The 22,503-nt window shown below is 42.8% G+C and overlaps 1 pseudogene; it reads left to right on the forward strand.

Moving 5' to 3' along the window:
• The window catches only part of LOC121583099, a 29,472-nt pseudogene extending 11,495 nt beyond the window's left edge, over positions 1-17,977 (forward strand).
• Positions 17,978-22,503: the final 4,526 nt, after the last annotated feature.

Here is a 22,503-nt window from a genome sequence, read left to right on the forward strand (position 1 = left end):
AAGAATGATATTTACATGGCTCAAAGAGAAGGAATATAATATAAATTGTTTACAGGAAACTCATTCAACAATTCTAGATGAAGTTGCGTGGAAAAAGGAATGGGGGGGGCGAAATATACTTCTCCCATGGGCAAAGAAACTCAAAAGGGGTGATGATATTAATTAACAGTAATTTCGATCCGAATGTGCAAATTGTCCAAACAGATCCGCAAGGTAGATGGATTATTTTAAATATGCTATTGGACCATAAACAGATATGGCTCATTAACCTTAACGGACCAAATAATGATGATTCACACTTCTTTGACAATATATATAATAAATGATCAACCCTGCAAGGAATACAAGACTCTATTATTATGGTGGGAGATTATAATACCGTTTTAAATAGCTCAATGGACCGTAAAGGAAATCACAAAACAAACTATCACCCTCATGCTCTTAAGGAAATTGTGAATGTCATGGATACATTAGAACTAATAGATATATGGAGGCTTAAATATCCTGATCTAGTGTGATATACATGGCGGAGACTCAATCAAGCTAGTCGTCTTGACATCTTTTTTATGTCATTCTCGTTGGCACCATAAGTTTAGAAAGTGTTGATAGGGGACAGAATGCAGTCCGACCATCATATAATTGGCATATACATTACTCGTATTGAATTTCCACGTGGGCGAGGATATTGGAAATTTAATCAAAGCCTATTGGATGATAACTTGTTTTTAACTAGGACGGAGGAATTTATAACTGACTTTTTCCCGAAATAACATAGGTACAGCAAATCCCCTTATTGTATGGGACACTTTTAAATGTGCCTTTAGAGGCCATGCAATTCAGTACTCATCTCGAAAACAAAAGCAATTTAGGTCAAAAGAGTCCATACTAACAAAGGAAATAAAAGGTCTAACAGAACAGATACAGTTGAAGTCGGAAGTTTACATACATTTAGGTTGGAGTCATTAAAACTCAATTTTCAACCACTCCACAAATTTCTTGTTTACAAACTATAGTTTTGGCAAGTTGGTTAGGCATGATACAAGTCATTTTTCCAACAATTGTTTACAGACTGATTATTCCACTTATAAATCACTGTATCACAATTACAGTGGGTCAGAAGTTTACATACACTAAGTTGACTGTGCCTTTAAACAGCTTGGAAAATTCCAGAAAATGATGTCATGGCTTTAGAAGCTTCTGATAGGCTAATTGACATCATTTGAGTCAATTGGAGGTGTACCTGTGGATGTATTTCAAGGCCTACCTTCAAACTCAGTGCCTCTTTGCTTGACATCATGGGAAAATCAAAAGAAATTAGCCAAGACCTCAGAAAGAAAATTGTATACCTCCACAAGTCTGGTTCATCCTTGGGAGCAATTTCCAAACGCCTGTATGTACCACGTTCATCTGTACAAGCAATAGTATGCAAGTATAAACACCATGGGACCATGCAGTAGTTATACCGCTCAGGAAGGAGACACGTTCTGTCTCCTAGAGATGAACGTACCTTGGTGCGAAAAGTGCAAATCAATCCCAGAACAACAGCAAAGGACCTTGTGAAGATGCTGGAGGAAACAGGTACAAAAGTATCTATATCCACAGTAAAACAAGTCCTATATCGACATAACCTGAAAGGCCGCTCAGCAAGGAAGAAGCCACTGCTCCAAAACCGCCATAAAAAAGCCAGACTACGGTTTGCAACTGCACATGGGGACAAAGATCATACTTTTTGGAGAAATGTCCTCTGGTCTGATGAAACAAAAATAGAACTGTTTGGCCATAATGACCATCGTTATGTTTGGAGGAAAAAGGGTGTAGCTTGCTAGCCGAAGAACACCATCCCAACTGTGAAGCGCGGGGGTGGCAGCATCATGCTGTGGGGGTACTTTGCTGCAGGAGGGACTGGTGCACTTCACAAAATTGATGGCATCATGAGGAAGGAAAATTATGTGGATACATTGAAGCAACATATCAAGACATCAGTCAGGAAGTTAGTCTGGTCGTAAATGGGTATTCCAAATGGACAATGACCCCAAGCATACTTCCAAAGTTGTGGCAAAATGGCTTAAGGACAACAAAGTCAAGGTATTGGAATGGCCATCACAAAGGCCTGACCTCAATCCTATAGGAAATGTGTGGGCAGAACTGAAAAAGCGTGTGCGAGCAAGGAGGCCTACAAACCTGACTCAGTTACACCAGCTCTGTCAGGAGGAATGGGCCAAAATTCACCCAACTTATTGTGGGAAGGTTGTGGAAGGCTACCCGAAATGTTTGACCCAAGTTAAACAATTTAAAGGCAATGCTACCAAATACTAATTGAGTGTATGTAAACTTCTGACCCACTGGGAATGTGATGAAAGAAATAAAAGCTCTCACTACTATTATTCTGACATTTCACATTCTTAAAATAAAGTGGTGATCCTAACCAACCTAAGACAGGGAATTTAAACTAGGATTAAATGTCAGGAATTGTGAAAAACTGAGTTTAAATGTATTTGGCTATTTTTTATTTTATTTCTCCTTTATTTAACCAGGTAAGCCAGTTGAGAACAAGTTCTCATTTACAACTGCTACCTGGCCAAAGATAAAGCAAAGCAGTGTGATAAAAACAACAACAGAGTTACATATGGGGTAAAACAAAACATAAAGTCAAAAATACAACAGAAAATATATATACAGTGTGTGCAAATGTAGCAAGTTATGGAGGTAAGGCAATAAATAGGCTATAGTGCAAAATAATTACAATTAGTATTAACACTGGAATTATAGATGTGCAAGAGATTATGTGCAAATAGAGATACTGGGGTGCAAATGAGCAAAATAAATAACAATATGGGGATGAGGTAGTTGGGTGGGCTAATTTCAGATGGGCTGTGTACAGGTGCAGTGATCGGTAAGGTGCTCTGACAACTGATGCTTAAAGTTAGTGAGGGAGATAAGTGTCTCCAGCTTCAGAGATTTTCAGATGGGCAAGTTGCAGCGGAGGGTGCAGAGCTGATGGCCGGGGTAGTGGTAGCCAGGTGGAAAGCATGGCCAGCCGTAGCAAAATGCTTGTTGAAATTCTCGATTATTGTAGATTTATCGGTGGTGATAGTGTTTCCTAGCCTCAGTGCAGTGGGCAGCTGGGAGGAGGTGCTCTTATTCTCCATGGACTTTAGTGTCCCAAAACGTTTTGGAGTTAGTGCTACAGGATGCACATTTCTGTTTGAAAAAGCTAGCCTTTGCTTTCCTAACTGCTTGTGTATATTGGTTCCTAACTTCCCTGAAAAGTTGCATATCGCGGGGGCTATTTGATGCTAATGCAGTAAGCCACAGGATGTTTTTGTGCTGGTCAAGGGCAGTCAAGTCTGAGGAGAACTGTAGATAGCAATAAAAACTGTAATATACAGTGAGGGGAAAAAAGTATTTGATCCCCTGCTTATTTTGTATGTTTGCCCACTGACAAAGACATGATCAGTCTATACTTTTAATGGTAGGTTTATTTGAACAGTGAGAGACAGAATAACAACAAATAAATCCAGAAAAACGCATGTCAAAAATTTTATAAATTGATTTGCATTTTAATGAGGGAAATAAGTATTTGACCCCTCTGCCAAACATGACTTAGTACTTGGTGGCAAAACCCTTGTTGGCAATCACAGAGGTCAGACGTTTCTTGTAGTTGGCCACCAGGTTTGCACACATCTCAGGAGGGATTTTGTCCCACTGCTCTTTGCAGATCTTCTCCAAGTCATTAAGGTTTCGAGGCTGACGTTTGGCAACTCGAACCTTCAGCTCCCTCCACAGATTTTCTATGGGATTAAGGTCTGGAGACTGGCTAGGCCACTCCAGGACCTTAATGTGCTTCTTCTTGAGCCACTCCTTTGTTGCCTTGGCCGTGTGTTTTGGGTCATTGTCATGCTGCAATACCCATCCACGACCCATTTTCAATGCCCTAGCTGAGGGAAGGAGGTTCTCACCCAAGATTTGACGGTACATGGCCCCGTCCATCGTCCCTTTGATGCGGTGAAGTTGTCCTGTCCCCTTAGCAGAAAAACACCCCCAAAGCATAATGTTTCCACCTCCATGTTTGACGGTGGGGATGGTGTTCTTGGGGTCATAAGCAGCATTCCTCCTCCTCCAAACACGGCGAGTTGAGTTGATGCCAAAGAGCTCCATTTTGGTCTCATCTGACCACAACACTTTCACTCAGTTCTCCTCTGAATCATTCAGATGTTCATTGGCAAACTTCAGACGGGCCTGTATATGTACTTTCTTGAGCAGGGGGACCTTGCGGGCGCTGCAGGATTTCAGTCCTTCGCGGCGTAGTGTGTTACCAATTGTTTTCTTGGTGACTATGGTCCCAGCTGCCTTGAGATCATTGACAAGATCCTCCCGTTTAGTTCTGGGCTGATTCCTCACCGTTGTCATGATCATTGCAACTCCACGAGGAGAGATCTTGCATGGAGCCCCAGGCCGAGGGAGATTGACAGTTATTTTGTGTTTCTTCCATTTGCGAATAATCGCACCAACTGTTGTCAACCTCACCAAGCTGCTTGGCGATGGTCTTGTAGCCCATTCCAGCCTTGTGTAGGTCTACAATCTTGTCCCTGACATCCTTGGAGAGCTATTTGGTCTTGGCCATGGTGGAGAGTTTGGAATCTGAGTGATTGATTGCTTCTGTGGACAGATGTCTTTTATACAGGTAACAAGCTGAGATTAGGATCATTCCCTTTAAGAGTGTGCTCCTAATCTCAGCTCGTTACCTGTATAAAAGACACCTGGGAGCCAGAAATCTTTCTGATTGAGAGGGGGTCAAATACTTATTTCCCTCATTAAAATGCAAATCAATGTAACATTTTTGACATGCATTTTTCTGGCTTTTTTTGTTGTTATTCTGTCTCTCACTGTTCAAATAAACCTACCATTAAAATTATAGACTGATCATTTCTTTGTCAGTGGGCAAACGTACAAAATCAGCAGGGGATCAAATACTTTTTTCCCTCACTTTACCTGGGGTTCTCTCCACAACCTTGACAGAAACACATCTCTGTGTGTGGTGGCTGTTGGCCAGACGGTGTGGTGGTGTGTGGTAGGAGATGGTGGGTGAGAGAGAGCAGGGAGAGTGCCCTCTGTTTATAGAAGGCTGTCTATCTGTGGTGGGGGTGTGGGGCCCTGCTATTGTAGATAATAGGAGGTTGTGTGTGTGTGTGTGTGTAACACACACCGGGTGGGGTAGTGGAAGGGCTGGGACAGTTTTATGGGGAGTAGGCACTGGTAGGAAAGGTGGGGGCCTCTAGAGGGAGAGGAGGGGGAAGGAGGGGGGCATAGAGAGTGAGTGAGCGGGATGGATGGAGGAAGGTGGTGCATAGCAGGCGGGCACTGGTTCTGCCACATCCTCGCTGGACTGCAGGCAGAACACTGGCCACATTGTCTGGTCCTGTTCCCTCCCTCCCTGGAGCCAGCCAGAATCCCCTCACCACTGCCCTGTCCACCAAGCCACAGAGAGCCTCAGTCGGACTCACTTTGCAGGGCCTATTCACCAAGTCACATTCACAACGGTTCACATAGAAATGTGTTTCATAAACCAGACATGACTTTCTAGCAGGTTGAATGAAGAATCATGTCTGGTCTACGTAATATATTTCTAACTGTAACAATGAATGATGTGAACATTTGAATAAGCCCCTGGCGTTTGTGTAATAGAGTCCGATGGGTTGATGTGAATGACAAAGCCTTCTACATATGATGTCTGTATATCCTGTTCATCATCAGTCTGTATATTCTGTTTATTGTGGCAGCACCATTTCACAAAGTCAAATTCCTGTGTACATGCAAATATTTTGGCGAATAAAGGTGATTCTGATTCATTCAAGCAAAGACAAAACCACATAATTAAGTCACCCATAACAAAAGCTTTTCTCATGAATCTAGTCAGCTAGACACAGTTCAGGAGGCATAGTCTGTATCAAACCTGAACTAAATTAAATGGATTATGGTATATTTGACAAGAGATACCTTATTTGGACCAATGGGAGAAAAGAAGTGAGATGCATATGGACAAGATAATATCACACAGGACCTTAGCAGGGCGGATGGCTATACACAAGGACTCATGTCTTACCATGTGCTACTGTGTTCTATCTCCAACTGCCTCAGAGAATGTTGCACATTCTTTCTGCTTTTGTAGGAAGCCTAGTAATTCAAATGTAAATGAGAATGTTTGTGAGGGGTGGATGAGTTTAGTAAAATTCAGCATCTTCTTAACCTGAAAAGTTGTACAAAATATACTTATTAGAGCAGAATGTGGGTTTGAATCATCTCTGAGTCAGTGGCCACGTTGATGTCATAACCTGTGAGACATGGGACTGGGGAGGTGTCCAAAGGGTGGTGTCATTATATGAAAACATTTTTACTGAGAGCGGACATCAAAAGCTGATGAGTTTTGCTCACATGGAAAAATAGATATGTTTTTCAGTTCAGATTAAAGAGAAAGAATGTAAACTAGAACATTAATCGTCAGCTCAAGTAACTAATTTCCTACCATGTAATCTGTTTTGATTTCAGGATCTAAACAGATCCACCAATGTAGTGTTCCAGGCCCACCAAGTGAGCCGGAGCAAGAGAGGCCAGGTGGTGGGCACCAGAGGAGGCTTCAGAGGCTGCACCGTCTGGCTCACAGGTAAACCGCTCATCATAGCCAAAACTCAATGGATTGTCACTATTACATGTTGCTATTACAGTCAAGTGTTACTAGTGACTTTAGTAATAATTATACTGTTGAGTATTAGCTAATCTCACCTGACATTCTCCATGTGTCCACCCCCAGGTTTGTCTGGCGCTGGGAAGACCACCATAGCCTTTGCCCTGGAGGAGTACCTGGTGTCTTACGGCATCCCCTGCTACTCACTGGACGGGGACAACATCCGCCACGGCCTCAACAAGAACCTGGGCTTCACAGCCACCGACCGCGAGAAGAACATCAGACGTATCGCAGAGGTGGCCAAGCTGTTCGCAGACGCTGTCCTCGTCTGCATCACCAGCTTCATTTCTCCTTACACAAAGGTCAGGGGTCATTCTGGGGAGTGTCTACCCATTTCCGCTGGTATTAGTGGTATTGTGTTGTGTAGAGAGTGTTCTGGTGCAAAATGGATGCCGTATATCAAGTATACTGTGTGTTACCATTGATAAAACAGCATTCTGACAATCCTGTTCCCCCTTCTCTTTTGTCTAAAGGATTGTGATCTTGTCAATCCAAGATGGCGTAGTAGTGCAGTTGTGTTTTTATCGTCTGTAAATACCCTATTTTTCGTACATATTTCCCTATCAGACTTTTCATCCTTCTACAAGATATACTTTCCTGCAACCCGCCTCACTCAATGTGGAACGGATTCTATTATTGACTTACCTTTATCTAGAATCTAGAATCTCCAGTTGAAACTAGCTAGCCAGCTAACTAGCTACTTGCTATTTGCTATTAGCCACAGCTAGCGGTGTTTCACCCAGAACATTGGATTTTTTTCTGCGGGATTAATTTTAATCACTGGACATTGATCACCGGATATTCGGCCAGTCTGCACAGCGCGTTATCGACCCAGAACATATCAGTTTTTCCGCCGGAATCACTGAATCACTGGACCTTTAACTCCGGATTCATCGCTACCAGCTAGCTACCACCAGCCAGCTACAACAAAACGGACGCTGTGGTCTGGCTAATCATCCTGAGCTAGGCCCATCGCCCATCTCCCGGCTATCTACCTCTCTGTCAACCGGACGGGACCACCTAGTGTTGACACGGAGCCCGCCGATCCTACACGACTGGTCTGCCGACGAAATCGTCTGATGTGGTTACGACGTTAACCACGAAGATTCCATCCATCTGCTAGCCCTGGCCCGCTAGCACACGCTAGCCGTGGCCTCTTACTAGTGCTTCACCACCGGACCTTATGATAACTCAGCTATACAGCTGATATCTGCTGGACTGTTCCTTTTTACGGTACTACATCCTGTTTATGTTTAGCCTCAGCCCAAACATGGTTAGTTTATTGTTGTTTCGGTTATTTCTAATTGTACTATATCACTGTAGACCCCCCAGCCTAGCTAAACCTGCCTTAGATAGCTCCTTTGCCCCTCCCCCTATACACGCGGAGACCGACTCAATTGATGCCTCCAGCGATGCTATCTCTTTCATTGTTACCCAACGCTTAGGTTTACCTCCACTTTACTCATATCCTTCCATATCCTTGTCTGTACATAATGCCCTGAATCTTTTCTATAACACCCGGAAATCTGCCCCCCTTTATTCTATGTACCCAACGCACTAGAAGACCAGTTCTTAAAGCCTTTAGCCGTATCCTTATTCTAGTCCTCCTCTGTTCCTCTGGTGATGTAGAGGCTAACCCAGGCCCTGCAGCCCTCAGTATCACTCCTACTCCCCAGGCGCTATCATTTGATGACTTCTGTAATCGCAAAAGTCTTGGTTTCTTGCACATAAATATCAGAAGTCTACTTCCTAAGTTTGAGTTATTCACTGCGTTAGCACACTCTGCCAACCCTGATGTTCTAGCAGTGTCTGAATCCTGGCTCAGGAAGGCCACCAAAAATTCTGAAATTTCCATCCCCAACTATAACATTTTCCGTCTAGATAGAACTGCCAAAGGGGGTGGAGTTGCAATCTACTGTAGAGATAGCCTGCAGAGCTCTATCATACTATCCAGGTCTGTGCCCAAACAGTTTGAGCTTCTACTTCTAAAAATCCACCTTTCCAGAAATAAGTCTCTCACTGTTGCCGCTTGCTACAGACCCCCCTCAGCCCCCAGCTGTGCCCTGGACACCATATGTGAATTGATTGCCCCCATTTATCCTCAGAGTTTGTACTGCTTGGTGACCTAAATTGGGATATGCTTAATACCCCAGCCATCCTACAATCCAAGCTAGATGCCCTCAACCTCACGCAAATTATCAACGAACCTACCAGGTACAACCCTAAATCCGTAAACATGGGTACCCTCATAGATATCATCCTGACTAACATACCCTCTAAATACACCTCAGCTGTCTTCAACCAGGATCTCAGCGATCACTGCCTTATTGCCTGCGTCCCGTAACGGGTCCGCGGTCAAGCGACCACCCCTCATCACTGTCAAACGCTCCCTAAAACACTTTAGCGAGGAGGCCTTCCTAATTGACCTGGCCCAGGTATCCTGGATGGATATATATCTCATTCCGTCAGTAGAAGATGCCTGGTTGTTCCTTAAAAGTAATTTCCTCTCAATCTTAAATAAACATGCCCCATTCAAAAAATACAGAACTAAGAACCGATATAGCCCCTGGTTCTCCTCAGACTTGACTGCCCTTGACCAGCACAAAAACATCCTGTGGCGTACAGCATTAGCATCAAATAGCCCCCGCGATATGCAACTTTTCAGGGAAGTTAGGAACCAATATACACAAGCAGTCAGGAAAGCAAAGGCTAACTTTTTCAAACAGAAATTTGCATCCTGTAGCACTAACTCCAAAAAGTTTTGGGACACTGTAAAGTCCATGGAGAATAAGAGCACTTCCTCCCAGCTGCCCACTGCACTGAGGCTAGGAAACACTATCACCACCGATAAATCTACAATAATCGAGAATTTCAACAAGCATTTTGCTACAGCTGGCCATGCTTTCCATCTGGCTACCACTAACCCGGCCACCAACTCTGCACCCTCTGCTGCAACTTGCCCATGCCCCCCGCTTCTCCTTCACACAAATTCAGACAGCTGATGTTTTGAAAGCGCTGCAAAATCTGGACCCCTACAAATCAGCTGGGCTAGACAATCTGGACCCTTTCTTTCTAAAACTAGCCGCCGAAATTGTCGCTACCCCTATTACTAGTCTGTTCAACCTCTCTTTCATAATGTCTGAGATCCCCAGAGATTGGAAAGCTGCCGCGGTCATCCCCCTCTTCAAAGGGGTGACACTCTAGATCCAAATTGCTACAGACCTATATCCATCCTGCCCTGCCTTTCGAAAGTATTCGAAAGCCAAGTTAACAAACAGATCATCGACCATTTCGAATACCACCGTACCTTCTCCGCTATGCAATCCGGTTTCGAGCTGGTCACGGGTGCACTTCAGCCACGCTCAAGGTCCTAAACGATATTATAACCGCGATTGATAATAGACAGTACTGTGCAGCCGTCTTCATCGACCTGGCCAAGGCTTTCGACTCTGTCAACCACCGCATTCTTATTGGCAGACTAAATAGCCTTGGTTTCTCAAATGACTGCCTCACCTGGTTCACCAACTACTTCTCAGATAGAGTTCAGTGTGTCAAATCGGAGGGCCTGTTGTCTGGACCTATGGCAGTCTCTATGGGGGTGCCACAGGGTTCAATTCTTGGGCCGACACTTTTCTCCGTGTATATCAATGATGTCGCTCTTGCTGCTGGTGACTCTCAGATCCACCTCTACGCAGACGACACCATTTTGTATACATCTGGCCCTTCATTGGACACTGTGTTAACAAACCTCCAAACGAGCTTCAATGCCATACAACAATCCTTCAGTAGCCTCCAACTGCTCTTAAACACTAGTAAAACTAAATGCATGCTTTTCAATCTAACGCTGCTGGCACCCGCCCACCCGACTAGAATCACCACTCTCGACGGGTCTGACCTAGAGTATGTGTACAACTACAAATACCTAGGTGTCTGGTTAGACTGTAAACTCAACTTCCAGACTCACATAAAGAATATCCAATCCAAAGTTAAATCTAGAATCGGCTTCCTATTTCGCAACAAAGCCTCCTTCACTCATGCTGCCAAACATGCCCTCGTAAAACTGACTATCCTACCGATCCTTGACTTCGGCGATGTCATTTACAAAATAGCCTCCAACACTCTACTCAGCAAATTGGATGTAGTCTATCACAGTGCCATCCGTTTTGTCTCCAAAGCCCCATACACTACCCACCACTGTGACCTGTACGCTCTTGTTGGCTGGTCCTCACTACATGTTCGTCGTCAAACCCACTGGCTCCAGGCCATCTATAAATCACTGCTAGGCAAATCCCCGCCTTATCTTAGCTCATTGGTCACCATAGCAGCACCCACCCGTAGTCTGCGCTCCAGCAGGTATATCTCACTGGTCATTTCCAAAGCCAACACCTCCTTTGGCCGCCATTCCTTCCAGTTCTCTGCTGCCAATGACTGGAACGAATTGCAAAAATCTCTGAAGCTGGAGACTCTTATCTCCCTCAATAACTTTAAGCATCAGTTGTCAGAGCACCTTACCGATCACTGCACCTGTACACAGCCCATCTGAAATTAGCCCACCCAACTACCTCATCCCTATATTGTTATTTATTTTGCTCTTTTGCACCCCAGTATCTCTATTTGCACATAATCTCTTGCACATCTAGCATTCCAGTGTTAATACTATTGTAATTATTCTGCACTATAGCCTATTTATTGCCTTACCTCCATAACTTGCTACATTTGCACACACTGTATATATATTTTCTGTTGTATTTCTGACTTTATGTTTTTTACCCCATATGTAACTCTGTGTTGTTTTTTATTGCACTACTTTGCTTTATCTTGGCCAGGTCGCAGTTGTAAATGAGAACCTGTTCTCAACTGGCTTACCTGGTTAAATAAAGGTGAAATAAAAAAAATAAAAAAATCCTTGAGAGGGCTGGTTTACCCTTCTTTGAGGTGTTCATCAACGCTCCTCTGGATGTGTGTGAGAGTCGCGATGTGAAGGGCCTCTACAAGAAAGCCTGTGCTGGAGAGATCAATGGTACAAACAACTTTTGGTCCATTGTTTACATTTTGGTATCCAGACATCGAAATGTAACTTCTTATTGTAAGGTTCCTTTCTATCTGAAAGAGTCAATCTTCATCCTTTTTGGAAAGGAATTCTAATGGATAAACCTGTGTTCTCAGGCTTCACTGGGATCGACGCAGAGTACCAGTGGCCCGAAGTTCCAGAGTTGGTACTGAAAACAGGAGAGATCACAGTAAACGAGTGCATCCGGCAGGTGGTGGACCTGCTTAAAGAGCAGGTGAACATGACAGACTGCTTACCTATTATCCCAGCTCATCTAGCGCTAAACTACAAAAAAGTAAAGAGTGGGAAATGGAATTGACCACAAACCTAGCTTATAAAATATCAAGACAAAACAAAACAAAACAGAACTTATCAAAAGATGCTGAACAAAACTACCAAAGTTATAACTGCAAGTGCATACGCTCTTAGAAAAGAAGGTTCCAATAGGGTTCTTCAGCTGTCCTCATAGAACGTGTTTTGGTTCAAGGTAGAACCCAAAAGGGTTCTACCTGTAACCAAAAAGGGTTCTTCAGTGGGTTATCCTATGTGGACAGCCAAAGAACCCTTTTAGGTTCTAGATAGCACCTTTTTTTCTAAGAGAGTACAAACCACTTGGGATCTATGTTATCCTCACTTGACATTGTCCTCTCTCTCTGTAACTGTTCAGAGTATTGTTCCAAGTGGAATCACGGAGGAGGTGAATGAACTCTTTGTTCCGGAGAACAAGCTGAAGCTGGCTCAGGCTGACTCTAGCACACTTTCCACCATCAGAATCACCAAGGTAACACACCTCTCCACTACCAATCGGCCCAAATGGCCATGGCTCAATATTTGACTGGATGGCAGACTGTGCTCATGATTGCCTCTTAATCTCTCTCTTCTGGATTGTACTATATGTTCTAATAGAATGGGCTGATTGCCCTAGGTTTGAAAATCAAGTCATGTCAAACATAGTAGGAGCTACAGTATATCACATTAAATTAGTTAGATGAAAAGTCTTACGCTGCACTATCTCGGTTTCCATCACAAACTGTTTCTCATTCAGCATGGTTTCCTGTGGACTCTGTCACCCCTGATAGCTGTCAATATTTCTTACATACAGTATCAGCTGTTAAGGGATATTTTTAACGGTCAGTAAATTGAATCCTAACCTGTTTGATGTATATTCTCACCTGTCTGTCCTGTTCAGTTGGACCTCCAGTGGATGCAGGTGCTGGCCGAGGGCTGGGCCACACCACTGATGGGCTTCATGAGGGAGAGGGAGTTCCTCCAGGTGCAGCATTTCGGCAACCTCCTTGATAGCAAGAACCACACACACACCCTTATAATACATCATAACATTACTCAGTCAATTCTTACTCTCCCCTCTATTCATAATGGAGCAAATGACAGTAGATGGATATGATATATGGTTGTCTCTAATTGTTTTCCTGACCATGTGACTATAGCCAATAACCAGGGCCCTGAGTTTTGCTTGGTAAGTTCACATGGTCAGCACAAACTCATGGCCCTAGTCATCACACACGTATCTTTCCCTGGTTCAGATGGCACCATCAACCAGTCCATTCCAATCGTCCTGCCTGTTACCACGGAGACCAAGCAGCGACTGGACGGTTGTGTGGCAGTAGCTCTGGAGTTCCAGGGAACCCGCGTGGCCATTCTGAGACAGCCAGAGTTCTATGAACATCGCAAGGAGGAGCGCTGTGCCCGTCAGTGGGGCACCACCTGCCCCCAGCACCCCTACATTAAGGTTGTCACCAACCACACACTTCCATGCATTGTTTTTTAGCAAACATAGATGTCCTTTGATGTGATAAAGCTACACTCTGTGCACATTCTTGTGCATACGAATTCCAAGCTATAATGGAGTTGAATGAAGTTGCACTTGAACTTTAACTTGAACTTGAATGTGCATGTGACATGCTATCCATATCCATCGTGAAATATATTGATATTATCAGTGTTTTCCATTAGCGCTGGCTGTTGGCTAATCAGCCGGTTACAGACTCATTTTCAGCTGGCAACTTTTTCCACTTCATATTAAAACTAGGCTACTTTTCATTTCTACGTTTCAATTCACTAGTCCGTCGAGCCATCTCCCGCTAGAATGAATGATTTTCATCTTCTAGCGATCTATTGATAGGATAGGTGCCTGTCAGTCACAAAGCGAGTGATGACAGGGAAACGCAGTCTGCTTTCTGTCTCACCTCCCGGTACACTTTGTGTGCTGTGGTTGATTGCAGTCGAATTTCTTTACACAGAGGGAGAGAGCATGATGCTTGTGAATTTGCACGTCCCATGTAATGTAGGTGGTAACGATGAGTCGAAATCCACGACTTAGACTAATTATTGTTTTCTGGCACATTATTTTATTTTATTTTGCATGTTTCACATAGCCAGCCACACAGAGTCGTGGCGCATAGTAGGCTATTTACTGTGCTGTGATTGACAACTGAAGAGCAAGTGTTGACTAGTTTATAAAAGGAGTCAAACTGATCTCCTATATCCCTTTGCCGTTCATAAATCATGCAACGTGGTTATATGTCCATGGTATCGCATCAGGACAATTAAACCAAAGGATTTCCTAGGTTTCCTTTCCTAGGATGTAGGGGCTTGCCAGACAATGACGCTAAAGTGAGTGACTCTCGTCTCGTCAGTCAGTGTAGCCTACCGATCCGCATTGGTGAGAGAGCTGTTCGTTTGGCTCTCTAATTTTGGTAGGCTTTTTGGCGATTATCTGCAGATAAATTATAAAAAAACATTCTATGAAGATGGTGAATCATCACTGCAGGAATAGGTAGTGGAGAGCCTCATTCTAGTCCAAATATGATAATTAGGGCCCTCACGGAATCGAGGCATTAAAATGGAATTCAACAATATTAAGAACTTTATTGACCTTAGTAGGAATCCATTCAATGTATTGAAAATTAATTAATTTGCCGAAGTTTATTATAAGACATGAACAGAATGCATAAGTGATTTGTGTTTCCTGCAACTTTGAAGAAGAGGCAAAGATAATGCCCCTGTCTGTGTGTGTGCGGTGCGTGTGTCTACCACTTTTTGTGTAGCCGTTAGCGATGATGCTAATGAAAACAGTTTTCTGGTAGATGGAAGGCTTCTCAATTGTTAACTACAAATTAGCTTTTTATTACCTGGCAGAATGATATCATGACTTTTTTCATAAATCCAGTGGGTATTTGTTTTGCAAACTCTACTATCACATGTGCGCTACAAAAACACAGCTAAACACTGCCTCTTAGTAGGTGCTCCGTTGAATTAAAGTTAATGAAAGTGGTCTATTGATGTGGTTTAAGCATTGTAGTGGACATCCAATGTTGTTGTTTTTCTACTCAAAAGGTGTGATTTTGAGAACGAAAACCTGAAAACAATTGGAAAAACAGAAACCTGAAAAAACAAAACCTTTAATTTATTTTTAAAGATAATGTAGGCTATTTACTTAATTGTTCTGTTTTAATAAAATGCCTAATTTGAAGAACAAACATCAAATAGGACTTTAATCTAAAGAGAAGACAGGTGAAATGTAATACAAATCTTTCATATTCTCTTACATAGAAAATAGACCGGAATTTTTCAGTAATTTAAATTGTAAAGTTATATCTTTCTACACAATACCACGACAAATGTTTCCAATCTGGGAGATAAACTCGATAAAGTAAACAATAATTTCACTGTGTATTTCATATGGAATCAAGGCATTAGAATGTACCAGAAGCCACCAAAATAGCACTCCTTCTGCAAAAAAAATTGAACCCAGGGGGGCAAGATCCCCCAGGGGCCTGGCTGGCTACTTTTTCTATTTAGCTGGCTACTCAATGTAGTTGTGGAAAACACTGTATTATGTCATTCATATCTCTACAACATCCACCACCTTTTACAGATGGTGATGGAGGGTGGTGATTGGCTGGTGGGTGGTGACCTGGAGGTGCTGGAGCGAATCAGATGGAACGATGGGCTGGACTAGTACCGCTTTACTCCACGGGAGCTCAAGCAGAAGTTTAAATAAATGAAAGCAGGTTAGAAGAGTTCCTCTAAAAACAGGACAAGGATACAAAATCTACATTTGATTAAATATTATGTCTAAATAAATGAAGGTTTATGTCTAGCTACAGAAACTTTTATAATTTTTTCAGAAGCACTTGACAAAGACCAGATGCAAAAAGTAGCATGATAAATTACATGCCACAGGCACCTTAATTGGGGAGGATGTGCTTGTGGTAATAGCTGGAGTGGAATAGTGTCAAATACATCAAAGACATGGTCTCCATTCCATTTGCTTCGTTCCGGACATTATTATGAGCCATCCTCCCCTCAGCACCTCCACTGTTACATGCGCATGGTTTAATTTATTGTTTGCACTAGATGGAGACATAATCCTCTATGTGAGACGTTAAAGACTGTATAGTCATGAGTGAACTGTTGTGCGCACATTTCCACCCTATGATATCTGCACTCACACTGTGTTGACTATTTTTGACCTGCGTTCATTCATTTATCCACAAGTTATGTGCATACAAGTTATGTGCATACCAAAATGCATACAAAGCTCCAGCATGACTTCACTTGTACATTTACACAATGAGACCACAGTATGCAAATGATGAACAGAATGCAAATTATGTTTGATTTGTCCTCTTTTTATCAACCACTTACCAACAATTAGTATGAAAGTCCTCACTGAAGTTATGCCACGTTCAAAACAACTGGGAACTCTGAATTCTCCGACTTCCGACTTCAGTGTGTTCAAGACAACTAGGAGCTCGGGGGGGGGGGAAACAAGCTCCGACTGGGAAAATCAAGTCGGAAACTCTGGCATCTTTCTCCAACTTCCCGACCTGAAAATCACTGATGTCATGATTTGACCTAATTTTTCATTTGTGTTCCCAGTTGTCTTGAAAGCACCAATAATTCCTTATCTTTCTCCTATTCTCCATGACCATCAGATGCCATCTTCGCCTTCCAACTGCGGAACCCGGTCCACAACGGCCATGCCCTGTTGATGCAGGACACCAAGCAACGTCTCTTGGAGCGGGGCTACAAGCGACCTGTCCTCTTGCTGCACCCGCTCGGGGGCTGGACCAAAGACGACGACGTGCCTCTGGACTGGCGCATAAAACAGCACGCTGCAGTACTGGAGGAGGGGGTACTGGACCCCACCAGCACCATAGTGGCTATTTTCCCCTCCCCCATGATGTATGCTGGACCCACTGAAGTACGAGTCAACACAGCCATCAACACATTCATAGGTTTTGTGTGTTGTATGTTTAGCCAGGGATATTATTCAGTATTTAGTCAGTTACAGTAAGTAAACCCCCCTTTGGCTAGGCAGGTGATGTCCCTGTAGGGCTGGAAAATCCTACTGTGTTAGCCCAGCACTAAGGTTAACAAGTTTAAGACCATAATGTGTGTGCTTACTGTATGTGTGAGCATACATTTGTTTTTCTGTCAGGTCCAGTGGCACTGCAGGGCCAGGATGATCGCCGGAGCTAACTTCTACATTGTGGGTCGTGACCCAGGGGGCATGCCCCACCCAGAGACCAAGCAGGACATTTATGAGCCCAGCCATGGGGGTAAGGTCCTCACCATGGCCCCCGGCCTGACCTCTGTAGAGATCATCCCCTTCAGAGTGGCCGCCTACAACAAGACCAAGAGGGTCATGGATTTCTACGACAAGGACCGGTGAGCAGATGTTAAACATTGATTATGGCTTTTGTAATGCATATTTACAGATTATTTTATACAGAGCCTGTGGTGGGAAATGTGTGTCAAAGAATCTTCAAAAGCGGGCACCCCTGATCATTTTCCTTCTGTCTCTCTCTTTATTTCTCATCTCCATCCATCTCTCTTTCCCTCCTCTGCCTTTCCCAGACACGCTGAGTTTGAGTTCATCTCAGATACCAGGATGAGAAAGCTGGCACGGAGTGGGGAGAACCCCCCAGATGGCTTCATGGCCACAAAGGCCTGGAAGGTCCTGATGGAGTACTACAGCTCTCTACAGAGGGACCAGTAACCCAAAATACCAGAGCTCTTAGAAGGGCCACAATTTTAGTCCCTGAGGAATGTTCTAGTTTGATGTTATCTGCAAGTCATACACTTAGTGTACAAAACATTAGGAACACCTTCCTAATATTGAGTTGCACACTCTTTTGCCCTCAGAACAGCCTCAATTCGTCGGGGCATGGACTCTACAAGGTGTCGAAAGCGTTCCACAGGGATGCTGGCCCATGTTGACTCCAATGCTTCCCACTGTTGTGTCAAGTTGGCTGGATATCCTTTGGGTGGTTAACCATTCTTCATACACAAAGGAAACTGTTGAGTGTGAAAAACCCAGCAGCGTTGCAGTTCTTAACACATTTAAACTGGTGTGCCTGGCACCTACTACCATACCCAGTTCAAAGGCACTTAAATATTTAGTCTTGCCCATTCACCCTCTGAATGGCACACATACACAATCCATGGCTTAAAAATCCTTCTTTAACCTGTCTCCTCCCCTTCATCTACACTGATTTAAGTGGATTTAACAAGTGACATCAATAAGGGATCATAGGTTTCACCCGGATTCACCTGGTCAGACTATGTCATTAAAAGAGCAGGTGATCTTGATGTTTTGTACACTCAGTGTAGGTTTCATTTCATTATCATGGTAGATGATTCAGTGAGTAAGTAGTCCAATAATGACTGAAATCACACCAAGCAGTCCTGGAGGATTGGAGCTGTGTGCCCATCTTCATTGAAGGAAAACCATGTGATGTTGTAGGAGCCAGTGGTTGGGTTTAAGCAGTGAAATCATTCCTATGTGTGTCTATCTGTAAATCCATATATATACAGTGAGGGAAAAAAGTATTTGATCCCCTGCTGATTTTGTACGTTTGCCCACTGACAAAGACATGATCAGTCTATAATTTTAATGGTAGGTTTATTTGAACAGTGAGAGACAGAATAACAACAAATAAATCCAGAAAAACGCATGTCAAAATTGTTATAAATTGATTTGCATTTTAATGAGGGAAATAAGTATTTGACCCCTCTGCAAAACATTACTTAGTACTTGGTGGCAAAACCCTTGTTGGCAATCACAGAGGTCAGACGTTTCTTGTAGTTGGCCACCAGGTTAGCACACATCTCAGGAGGGATTTTGTTCCACTCCTCTTTGCAGATCTTCTCCAAGTCATTAGGTTTCGAGGCTGATGTTTGGCAACTCGAACCTTCAGCTCCCTCCACATATTTTCTATGGGATTAAGGTCTGGAGACTGGCTAGGCCACTCTAGGACCTTAATGTGCTTCTTCTTGAGCCACTCCTTTGTTGCCTTGGCTGTGTGTTTTGGGTCATTGTCATGCTGGAATACCCATCCACGACCCAGGGAAGGAGGTTCTCACTCAAGATTTGACGGTACATGGCCCTGTCCATCGTCCCTTTGAGATGGGAGAGGCAGGACTTGCAGCGCATTGAGCGTTGTTTCCTGCTTGCACTCTACCCACACACTCACACATACTTACACTGACACCCCAACACAAACACACACACACATTACATACGCGCACATGCATACTGACGCCTCACACACACACACTTTAACACTCACCACATACGCTGCTGCTACAGCTCCACATACTATTATCTATCCTGTTGCCTAGTCACTTTACCCCTACCTATATGTACATAGCTACCTCAATTACCTCGTACACCTGCACATTGACTCGGTACTGACACTCCCTGAATATAACCATGTTATTTTTTACTCGTTATTGTTATTTGTTATTCACTGTGTATTTATTCCTTGTCACTGTTTCTATTTTCTATTATTCTTTAACTCTGCATTGTTGGAAAAGGACCTGTAAGTAAGCATTTCACTGTTAGTCTCCACCTGTTGTTTACAAAGCATGTGACAAATACAATTTGATTTGATTTCACATGTTATGAATCACATTTTCTTCAGTGAGACGATTTACATGTCCACATTTATGATCCACATGAATGAGAACATGAATAATTGGGCTAAAGAACTTACATATCAGTAATACATATCAGTATAACAAACTGATGAATTAACAACAATGACAAGCAATGGTTTTATGGACCCTCTTTTAGATCCTAAATGCATTATGAATGGTATATTATGTTCATTTGTAGACAAAGTCAATAAACTGATTAAAAAAACTGAGTTAATGAGTTAACAAAGTTAACCTAGTAGATTAATTGGATACATTTAAAATTACCCGATACTCAGAGCGATAGTCCAATGTTAAGTTGCGGTATGGGCTTATGTTGCTATGAGATGAGTGTTCTCCCATGTAGAGGAACGGCCTCCCTTTTAATAGTTAGGGCCCAGTGCCAGGAAAACTGACATTTTGTCCAGTCAAAGGTTTCTCAGTGGATTATGCTTGTTAATTCACTACTCTTGCAATTAAGCTTATGGGCCACCCTGGATTTTGCCCCAAAACTAATATGGCGGCCAAAATACAATATGGTTTCCGTAATTCCAAAGATTATATGATAACTAACCCAAGATAGGACATATGGTGCTTTTATAATGGAAACCACTGTTACACAGTCAGCAGAACAAGCAAGTTCAAGTTTCAAGTTTTAGTAGTCGTACAGTATGTATGGGATACACATGGTATACACCGTCCAACGAAATGATTACTTGCAGGTTCCTTCTCGACAATGCAACAACAATAATAAATAATAAAAGATAAGAATACAAAAATAAAGTAAATGGCTCAGTAGAATAGAATAAACATTTTAGCATAAGTATAGTACAGGAAGACACAATTTATAGTCCAATATTTATACGTGTTTTGGGGAAGGGGGGATTGAGGGGAGGCAAATTGGAGTGGGTCCAGTGTGCCTGGCATGCAGGCCTTCATGTGGGCCATGACCAGCCTCTCAAAGTACTTCATGATGACAGGAGTGAGTGCTACGGGGTGATAGTAATTTGGGTATGTCACCTTGTTTTTCTTGGGCACTGGGACAATGGTGGTCTCTTTGAAGCAGGTGGGGACTACAGCCTGGGACAGGGACAGGTTGAAGATGTCTGAGAAGATGCCTGCCAGCTGGTCAGCACACATTCTGAGGACAGGGCTAGGGATGCCATCTGGGCCGGCTGCTTTGTGAGTATTCACTCTTTTGAGAGTTTTCCTCACGTCAGCCTCAACAAACGAAAGCACCTGGTCGCCAGGAGCAGCGAGAGTCTTCCTGGATGGCTTGGTATTGTCTGAGTCAAAGCGAGCATATAATGTGTTAAGCTCATCTGGGAGGGAAGTTTTGGTGGGCACCACACAGCTGGATTTGCCTTCGTAGTCCGTGATAGTCTGTAGTCCTTGGCACATGCGTCGTGAGTCTGAGTTGTCGAACATCAATTCAAGTTTGAGTCTGTATTGTCTTTTTGCGTCCCTAATGGATTTGCGGAGCTAGTACCTGTTTGCATCGCGTTGCCCTCCACGAGTCATTGGGGTTCGTTCAGCTGACATTGAACGGGGCTCTCAGTATGGTACAGATATCTCCGTTCATCCAGGGTTTTTGGTTAAGGTATGGCAGCAATTTTTTTTATTAGTATTTATTTTATTAACCCATCCACTAGCCCCCTCTTCGGAGGACAAAAATAACTTTGTTTTGTTTTTGCAGCTTTTTTGTTACATATATAGTGTGCATACATTTTACATATTACATATACATTTTACATACATTACCAGTCAAAAGTTTGGACACACATACTCATTCAAGGGTTTTTCTTTATTTTTACTATTTTTTACATTGTAAAATAATAGTCAAGACATCGAAACTATGAAATAACATATATGGAATCATGAAGTAACCAAAAAAGTGTTAAACAAATCAAAATATATTTTATATTTGAGATTCTTCAAATAGCCACCCTTTGCCTTGATGACAACTTTGCACACTCTTGGCATTCTCTCAACCAGCTTCATGAGGTAGTGTGGGCACCGTTTGTCACCGTTATAATTTAGTTTATTTAATGTATTGTTTAGTTTTGTGTTGTGTAGTGGCTTCGCTGGCATTCATCTAAAACAATTAGTTGAGTTTGCCCCACGAAGATTTACTGTACATGCTAAAATCACAACTAAGAATGGGGGCCACAGATAAACATGAACAAAGGCTCCAAAAACACCCAAATACATATTTTTATCCGCAAAACTCTATTTGATTTTGTTGGACTCGAGCGATGCATTTCCGTGTGCGAGCATGTATGTGCTTTCTCATTCCCATTGTGGTGAAATGAGAAAATAGAAAGTACGCGCATGCTCGCACACGGAAATGTATCGCACGAGTCCAACAAAATGGAATACAATATTGAGGATAAAGTCAAAATTATGCAATTTCATGTGTACAACATCTAAAGACCTGCATTTCTCAAAACCAAGTGAAATCGCAAAAAAAGTTTCTGGACACTTCTATAACATGACATTTACATAACAAACAGAGATTTGTTTTAAGAAAAAGTGAACTTGTCCTTAAACCTCATCTAGGCCCCTTACTTTTTTCAGTCTTTACTAACGACATGCCACTGGCTTTGAGTAAAGCCAGTGTGTCTATGTATGCGGATGACTCAACACTCTACACGTCAGCTACTACAGCAACTGAAATGACTGCAACACTTAACAAAGAGCTGCAGTTAGTTTCAGAATGGGTGGCAAGGAATAAGTTAGTCCTAAATATTTCACAAACTAAAAG

The sequence above is a fragment of the Coregonus clupeaformis genome, chromosome 1 (assembly GCF_020615455.1).
Source record: "Coregonus clupeaformis isolate EN_2021a chromosome 1, ASM2061545v1, whole genome shotgun sequence".
In the NCBI taxonomy this organism is placed as follows: Eukaryota; Metazoa; Chordata; class Actinopteri; order Salmoniformes; family Salmonidae; genus Coregonus; species Coregonus clupeaformis.